Consider the following 9,876-nt stretch of genomic DNA (forward strand, 5'->3'; position numbering starts at 1 on the left):
CTGTCCGTCTGTCTGTCTGTCTCTATCTATCTATCTATCTAACTGTTACCTATCCATCAATCTATCAAGCTATCCACCCATCTATACATTCGCCTACCTACCTACCTAACTAACTTCCTTCCTTCCTTCCAGCCTATCTATCTATCTATCTATACATCAACTTCTTCAAGTACCACTTGAAAAGAAAGTGAGAGTAGAGAGGCAAGTTTTGTCTAGCGAATGTTTTAAAAAAAGATGGGTGAATGTAGCAAGAATGGCACGTATGAATGACGAAGCCACCTTGAGCATAGTCCTATGAACCCAGAAATGAGTGCATTCAATATTTTTGGCTTAGTGCAACATTTAATTCATAACAGCTGATATTAACTGGTTGTTCCATGTTTCAGTCGTACAGCAAGCTTCCTTCCTTGTTTATAGAAATCATCAGGTTTCTTTAAAAACAAAGAATTTCTCTCAAGTATCGAATACGATTTTGTACTTAACGAAGCTGCTTCCTTTTCACATCCGTCTATGCCAAGTATATGCCAAGGCGATAATAACACGTAATCGTGAAATAACCATTGTCACCACCACCGACAACAGTGGAGGCGCAATGGCCCAATTGTTAGGGCAGTGGGCTCGCGGTCAGACGATCGCGGTATCGATTCCCAGACCGGGCGTTGTGTGCTTTTATTGAGCGAAAACACCTAAAGCTCCACGAGGCACCGGCAGGGGGTGTTGGCGACCCCTGTTGTACTCTTTCACTCCAACTTTCTCTCACTCTTTCATCCTGTTTCTTGTCCCCGACTTCCTACGCAACCGCTGAGCCTGGATGCACATTCATCCATCCGTCGATGCTCTCGGTGTCGGGGGTTGACCTGCTTTCTCTCCAGCGGGTCTTACGAATAGCAAAGGACCAGATTTCGGACTTCTCCCATCTTGCGAGCTCTGGGACGAAGACCGCTTCGCTCAACATCAACATCATCACCACCACTACCAACAACACTGTGTGTGTGTGTGTGTGTGCGTGTGTGTGTGTGTGTGTGGTGTGTGTGTGTGTGTCTGTGTGTGTACTATTTTATTCTTTTACATGTTTCATTCATTTGATTGCGACCATGCTGGAGTACTGCCCTAATGGGTTATAATCGAAGAAATCGACCCCAAGACTTATTCTTTGTCAGCGTAGTACTTATTCTATCGATCTCTTTTGCCGAAACGCTAAGGGGACATAAACACACCAGTATCAGTTGCCAAGCAATGTTGGGGGGAACAACACAGATAATACATACACGCACACATACACACACACAACATAAAGTAGAAAGGATTATCTTTCTTTTCCTTGTTTCAGTCATTAGACCGCGGCCATGCTGGAACACCTCCATGAAGAATTTTAGTCAATCTTACCGGCCCCAGTATTTATTACTTTTTTCTGTAAAACCTGCTACTTATTCTAACTTTGCGGAACCTCAGTTAGGGGGACATAAACACAACAACACCAATTGTCAAGTAGTGGGAGTGGGGACAAACACACACACACACACACACGCACACACACATATTCCTACATATATATACACACAGGCTTCTTTCAGTTTCCGATTACCAAATCTACTCACAAGCCTGATACTATAGTAGAAGACACTTGCCCAAAGTGCCATGCAGTGGAACTGAACCCGGAACAGTGTGGCTGGAAAGCAGACTTCTTACCACAAAGCCACGCCTGCACCTAGTTAACGTCTTAATTTCCCATACGTATTTCTTTACTGCCCACAAGGGGCTAAACACAGAGGGGACAAACAACGACAGACAAACGGATTAAGTCGATTACATTGACCCCAGTGCGTAACTGGTACTTAGTTAATCGACCCCGAAAGGATGAAAGGCAAAGTCGACCTCGGCGGAATTTGAACTCAGAACGTAGCGGCAAAGGAAATACCTATTTCTTTACTACCCACAAGGGGTCAAACACAGAGGGGACAAACAAGGACAGACAAACGGATTAAGTCGATTATATCGATCCCAGTGCGTAACTGGTACTTATTTAATCAACCCCCGAAAGGATGAAAGGCAAAGTCGACCTCGGCGGAATTTGAACTCAGAACGTATCGGCAGACGAAATACGGCTACGCATTTCGCCCGGCGCGCTAACGTTTCTGCCAGCTCGCCGCCTTAATTTCATATACCATCGCAATCGACTTTGCCCTCTATCCATTTTGGGCTCATAAAATAAATTACTAAATGAGTGTTTTACCAGGGCACAGTAAGAAAACGAGTAAAGGGGTACGAATCGTAGAAACATTAGTTTTCTGGCAGATATTTTAAAAAAATCCTTGTCAGCAGCAGTTTCCAAGAGCAACCATAGTGAATGCACGAGATTTGACATGGCTGCAGTTAACTATTATTTACCATCGATTGCCATAAACAGGAATAATTTTGAACTCGGTTAAAAAGAAAAAAAAATCGCGGAACTTCTAAGGAAGCCTCATGTAGATATAATCACAAGTATTGATCTTTCGTCTTTATAGATAAACAGATCGATATTTTCGTTGGTATCGCTTGATCACTTTGTTTCCATTAGATCTCGGATTTCGATTAATATGGTAAAAGGAAGGAGATGGGAGCAAGAGAAATCCAATGACGTCAGAACCCTCCAATCCATCCTAAACATAAATGTGTGCACTACTTGATAGGAAAGGCATGAATATCACAACATGGCGTTTCTTTCGGGTAGTCAAGAGGCCGTTACTCGGTTTCCATGGCTTATAAGTGTCCAAGGTTACAATATTGCCCTGAAAAGAAAGTCGGTCAGCTGCAGGGTTCAAGGTCAGAAATTGGGAGGGAAGGGGACCTCGGTTGGATACGAACTCAGAACGCAAAAAGTCGAATGAAATACCGCCAGGAATTTTGTCCGACGTGCGAACAATTCTGTCAAATTACTGTCTTTGATATTACTTCTTGATAAATCTTTTTTAAATTCTTTTTTTAATATGCCCTTTTAAAGCCTAGCCAGGCTCCTGGGCCCGGTTTCCCGGTTTCTATGGTATATGTGTTCCCCAGCTGGACGGGACCCCAGTCCATCGCAGCGTTACTCATTTTTGCCAGCTGAATGGAATGGAGCAACGTGAAATGAAGTGTTTTGCTCAAGAACACAACGCATCGCCCGGTCCAGGAATCGAAACCACAATCTTACAATCATGATGCTGACACCCTAACCACAAAGCCATACGCCTCCACCTCGATAAATCTACTGAGTATTTAATGCTTAATTGCGACGGGATGCCTGCAACACCAGAGTGCGGAAGCTGATGGCTCCAGCTGGCCAAACTGTGTTGTTTCTAAATTTTGGCATAGAAGAAAGGAAGAAGGAATGGAATTACAAAATCTCAGAGAAATCTCAGAGATACATACTGTAGCAGTATAGTATTTTAAAAGCTTATAATCTATTTCTTTACTACCCACAAGGGGCTAAACACAGAGTGGACAAACAAGGACAGACAAACGGATTAAGTTGATTATATCGACCCCAGTGCGTAAGTGGTACTTATTTAATCGACCCCGAAAGGATGAATGGTAAAGTCGACCTCGGCGGAATTTGAACTCAGAACGTAGCGACAGACGAAATACCTATTTCTTTACTACCCACAAGGGGCTAAACACAGAGAGGACAAACAAGGACAGACAAACGGATTAAGTTGATTATATCGACCCCAGTGCGTAAGTGGTACTTATTTAATCGACCCCGAAAGGATGAATGGTAAAGTCGACCTCGGCGGAATTTGAACTCAGAACGTAGCGACAGACGAAATACCTATTTCTTTACTACCCACAAGGGGCTAAACACAGGGAGGACAAACAAGGACAGACAAACGGATTAAGTTGATTATATCGACCCCAGTGCGTAACTGGTACTTATTTAATCGACCCCGAAAGGATGAAAGGTAAAGTCGACCTCGGCGGAATTTGAACTCAGAACGTAGCGACAGACGAAATACTGTTGAGCATTTCGCCCGTCGTGCTAACGTTTCGGCCAGCTCGCCAGCCTATAATCTAATTAGGTTCTTCCAAAGCGACTCATAAACTTAACCAAAATTTGTCTCATTGTGGCACGTTTTAGTATTAAGGATTAAGTGATAACAAAGGGTTTATAACGAATCCAGAGAAGACTCCAGCAATCAGCACTACTAAACTCACAAAACTTGCATATTGACCGATATGTGAGAAACACCACCACTTCGTCCGAAAGTAAAAAATCTCTTATAGGCGTGCTGTGACTAAAATACGTGTGACTTGCCTGTCGGCAGAGTATATGAATCAAGTATGATACATAGATAGCTATTTTAATTTTATACTCTTTGAATTGCATACACCGAGTTGTTTATTCAGCGTAGCGGCTGTTCGCAGTGTCAGTGAATATATTATTCACAGCTTTCCATATTGGAGGCGAGAAAATCTCGCCCAAGCATACTTATTGACAATGGCCAATAAAGTGGGAATTGCATCTGGCGTTCTTGTTATCCCAGCTGCTGGGACAGTTTTATCGCCCCTCTCCGATATATATTGTGTTTTTTAAACAAAGCACCTCCGAAGGAAATTTATCTTCCACGAAAACCGAGGTAGCTTGCCTGTCTTTAAATATGATACAGGAATGCCAATATATACATGCATACATACATACATACATACATACATACATACATACATACATACATACATACATACATATAAACTAATAGACTGGCCCTCTCCCGCAAAATTTCGGGTCTTAACGGCATTTCGTCCGTCTTTTCGTTCTGAGTTCAAATTCCGCCGAGGTCGACTTTGCTTTTCATCCTTTCGGGGTCTAATAAATTAAGTACCCTTTGTGTATTGGGATCGATCTAATCGACTGGCCCTCTCCCGCAAAATTTCGGGTCTTAACGGCATTTCATCAGTCTTTCCGTTCTGAGTTCAAATTCCGCCGAGGTCGACTTTGCTTTTCATCATTTCGTATTCGATAAAACGAGTACCAGTTAAGCACTGGGGAGGGGCAGGGGCGATCTAATCAACTTCCCCACTTACCCGAGGTTTCTGGACTTGCGCCAAAATTTGAAACCAATATTTGAGCAAGTGATAAGTACCATTTTCTTATATCCCGGTTACTCTTGCATTTTTATTGCCGGGTCATAGTGCTAGTGCATGCATATACAGCTGCGTGCGTGCGCACATACACGCGAGTACTGTCCAAATCTCCGACCAATCACATACAGCTAGTTGGCATTCAATTGGTGTATCAAGTTTCGGGCATTTTGATTGGGTTTTGGATAGAAAATTCACAAAAAAGTCACTTCTATTGATTCTTTAATGGCTTTGCGGGATGACTGGGGAAATGTAAAGATGTGCACGGTTTTGAATGACCATAGAAAGTGCGAGCCCTCTAACTGAAACATTGTGGATTTGTATAAAGGACACACAGACATTTTGCCGTTTATATATAGAGAGACTAGCAGTATCGCCCGGCGTTGCCCGGGTTTGTAAGGGAAATAACTATATAAGCATTTTTAGAGAGTTATAGCCAAAAATAGCAAAAAAATGCATTAAAAATTGAAAAACAATTAAGGTAATTTTTTTTTAAATCGTTGACACATCGTAGATATTTTTACAGAGTTACTTCCCTTATATAATAACGAAAAATATGCATTAAAATGGAAAAATATGATGGTAAATTTTTTTTTAATCGTAGACTCATCGTAGACGCGCGCTAATACCCAGAAGGGCTCGATATGAATCACGACTATAAGATACCCGCTTTTGGTTAAACTGCACCGCAAAATGTGGGAGTAGTTACGAATCTAAATCGTAGGAGACAGACACACAACTTCACTTTTATATATAAAGATATAAGCCACGTAGTTATATACACATACTTTGTTATATACACATTCTTAAAAGAAAACGTTATTTTGAACACAACATTTACAAAGAATAAAATATTTTTTTGGTTTTTCTTAACCCTTTCGTTACTATATTTCTGACCAAAATACACCCCTTATGTGTTTCAATTAATTTCTAACGTAATCATAAATTTAGTCTGGTTTCATTAAACACTATAACTTTTTTATTTATGAATATATTAATCTGATTTTTGGAAGATAATTTAGTGAAATGTTCTCAACCAATTCTATACTATAATTTTTGTCACAAAGTGACTCTAATTGCAGGTAGATACAGGTAAATTCAACAATATATAAAATTATTAAAATTTTGTTCAACATCGCTATAGAAAATGGGTTATTAGCTAATATTCAATTGGGTATACAACAGAATTTTACGATAGAATTTGTTATTCTGGGTAACTTTCTAATACCCATAATAATATTTATGGCAAAATAGGCCTTAATTTCATTTAAGATTGTGGGAAATAACAAACTATCGTTTCTTTCGCTTTGTTTAGGTTGGGCGTAACAGTTCGTTTCCGCCGTAATGATTTCAAATAGGCTCATTCGAAAAAGTAAAAAGAAATAGTCTAAGGCTTTACTCTTCTGGGAAAGTCTGTGGCTTGGTCCAGTTTCTTCAGAGAAATCACCGAAAGAAACAGTTTTTAAATTTTCACTCCATTCAGGTGCCAAATCATTTTCTTTATCGCTGTCGGAGATCTCAGATTCACTGTTTTCACTTTCGGAAAATGAAACATCAGATTCATTATCAAATACCACATGCTTTTTTTTTCAGTCATAGAGTTAGATTTATGAAGGTTTTCAGTAGAAAATCCTTCGAATTCTGACTCGCTGCTTGATATAATGAAATTCGTATCCATTTTTTGTCAGAATTACAAATTTTGAAAACACAATAGGAACAAATTTCGGAAAAAAATCTCCCATAATTCACGGAATTAAAATTACACTTCGATTTTTGTACGAAACTGTAGTTGAACTGTTTACGAAGTATAATACGTGTTTTCACGAATGTTCTAAAGAGATTTACTCTGATATTCTCATTTAAATATGAATAGGTAATTCGGGCGGCTTGGTCACATTAACCAAAATTTTTTTCGGGCGTTTTGGTAACGAAAGGGTTAAACGGATGCATACATTTATTAATAACTATATATAAGTGTCGTCTGTTTATACATAACACTGTTTCATATACTGCAATTATATATACATATATCTATATATATATTATATATAAAATATTACAGAGTAAAATAAAAACCAATTTACCTTTTCTGTATTGTTATAGCAATTCGACCGTTCGTGTGTCTTTGCAAATGTGTTGGAATGATAAGTGAGTTGTGTTTTGGCGCCTTTTTTACTAATAACAAACACACACGTGTTTGTATGTAGTTGTTTGAAACGTTTGTTTGTCACTGTCATATATGTATGTGTATGCGTGGTGTGAGGAATGACACACACACACTCACGCACGCACACATGTACATCAATTCTTTTATGAGCGTCATAGACAGAAACAAATTTACATCGCCATCGCCATCGCATTCTATTGTCTACCTGTCAACACACACACAGTGAATTAGTTTCACTTTATTCGTTGCACACTGTGTGTGTGCGTTTGCGTGTGCTGTAAACCAGACTAAGAAAAGCATTTGACATACACACCAGAATGTGAGTTTTCTGTAAATTTTGCTTAATTGGAGTTTAAATTTTAAAAACTGGACCTGGCATGACCCGATGCATTCTACTCTTAAAAACGCTAGGTAAATTGTAATTGAAGAAATCCTATATTGTAGATTTCTATAAGTGACAAAGGGAGGCAGATAAAATCTGCCTTTTATAATAAGAGATTTGTGGGGTGACTGGGGAAATGTAAAGATGTGCATGACCACCCTTGGACGGTTTTGAATGACCATAGAAAGTGCGAGCTCTCTAACTGAAAAATTGTGGATTTGTATAAAGGACACGCACACAGACAGACATTTTTGCCGTTTATATATAGAGAGATTTGTGGGGTGACTGGGGAAATGTAAAGATGTGCACGACCATCCTTGGACGGTTTTGAATGACCATAGAAAGTGCGAGCCCTCTAACTGAAAAATTGTGGCTTTGTATAAAGGACACACACACAGACATTTTACCGTTTATATAGAGAGAGATTTCCTCGCACTCTCATCAGTAACTTTCAGCATGTATATTATTCAATAATTCCGTCATTTTTGACGGTTCGGATACTGTAATATTTCTTTTTAAAAAAAACAGTTTAAACACAATACTTACTCGTCTTCCGTATTTTGACAGCCGGAAGGCGAGGTAAGTGGTCCCTGATGAAACTTGAGAAAGATTAAGATATTATCATAATGTCCTCACTTTTAACCGATGAACTTCATGGGGTTAATGCAGGGTCTATATTTTACCAATGGCTCTAAATATCGGTTTATTAAGCCTACTTTGTATAAATTTGGCATATTTATTCATAACAACGGTGCTTAGGTACTTTAGGTATTTTTGCGTATTTATATACGATATATAGTATATATTTATACATATATATACATGTGTGTGTGTGTGTGTGTATCTTATTTATGAAATACTCTGTATTTCACGTCTAGTTATATCATAATTCTAGACTACCAAATCACCAGATAGGAATTTTTCATATATACGTAAGTATATACTTACATACATAGATACAGGCATACACACACACACACACACACATATATATATATATACATACATACGTACGTACGTATGTATGTATATATGTATGTATATATATAATATATATATGTGTGTAAATAGAGTATATCTATATATATATATACTATATATATAATATAGTATATATGTATATATATAATATATATATGTGGGTAAATAGAGTATATCTATATATATATATACTATATATATAATATAGTATATATGTATATATATAATATATATATGTGTGTAAATAGAGTATATCTATATATATATATACTATATATATAATATAGTATATATGTATATATATAATATAATATGTTGTAAATAGAGTATATCTATATATATATATACTATATATATAATATAGTATATATGTATATATAATATATATATATGTGTGTAAATAGAGTATATCTATATATATATATACTATATATATAATATAGTATATATGTTATATATAATATATATATGTGTGTAAATAGAGTATATCTATATATATATATACTATATATATAATATAGTATATATGTATATATATAATATATATATGTGTGTAAATAGAGTATATCTATATATATATATACTATATATATAATATAGTATATATGTATTATATAATATATATATGTGTGTAAATAGAGTATATCTATATATATACTATATATATAATATAGTATATATGTATATATATAATATATATATGTGTGTAAATAGAGTATATCTATATATATATATACCTATATATATATGCATATATATATATATAATATATATATATATATATATATATATATATATATATATATATATACATATGTGTGTGTATGTTTGTGTATGTGTTTGTGTGTGTGTGTGTTTGTGTGTGCGTATATATGTATGCCACGTATATCATATATAACTTATGGTTATATATTTTATTCAATAATGCATAGATCGGACTGACAAGTCGTTCTAGAAAACAATTATGTGTCAATGTTTTTTCTGAAAATTTATCTTTCCTGTCAATTATATATACACGTAGGTATTTCTCTGTGTGCATATATATATACATGTATGTGTGCTCTATTCGTTTCTGTGCGTGTGTGTATTGTGTCTGTATGTACGCATGCGTGCTTGTGTGCATATAGATTTAAGTTGGTCTCTTAGTGAATGTATGCGTATGTACGCCATTATATCTTTTATCAGTGTGTGTATATACAAACGTATATATGCACGAGGAAATTCATCTGCGCTGGTGTGTGTATAAGAA

The sequence above is a fragment of the Octopus sinensis genome, unplaced genomic scaffold, assembly GCF_006345805.1.
Source record: "Octopus sinensis unplaced genomic scaffold, ASM634580v1 Contig18550, whole genome shotgun sequence".
In the NCBI taxonomy this organism is placed as follows: domain Eukaryota; kingdom Metazoa; phylum Mollusca; class Cephalopoda; order Octopoda; family Octopodidae; genus Octopus; species Octopus sinensis.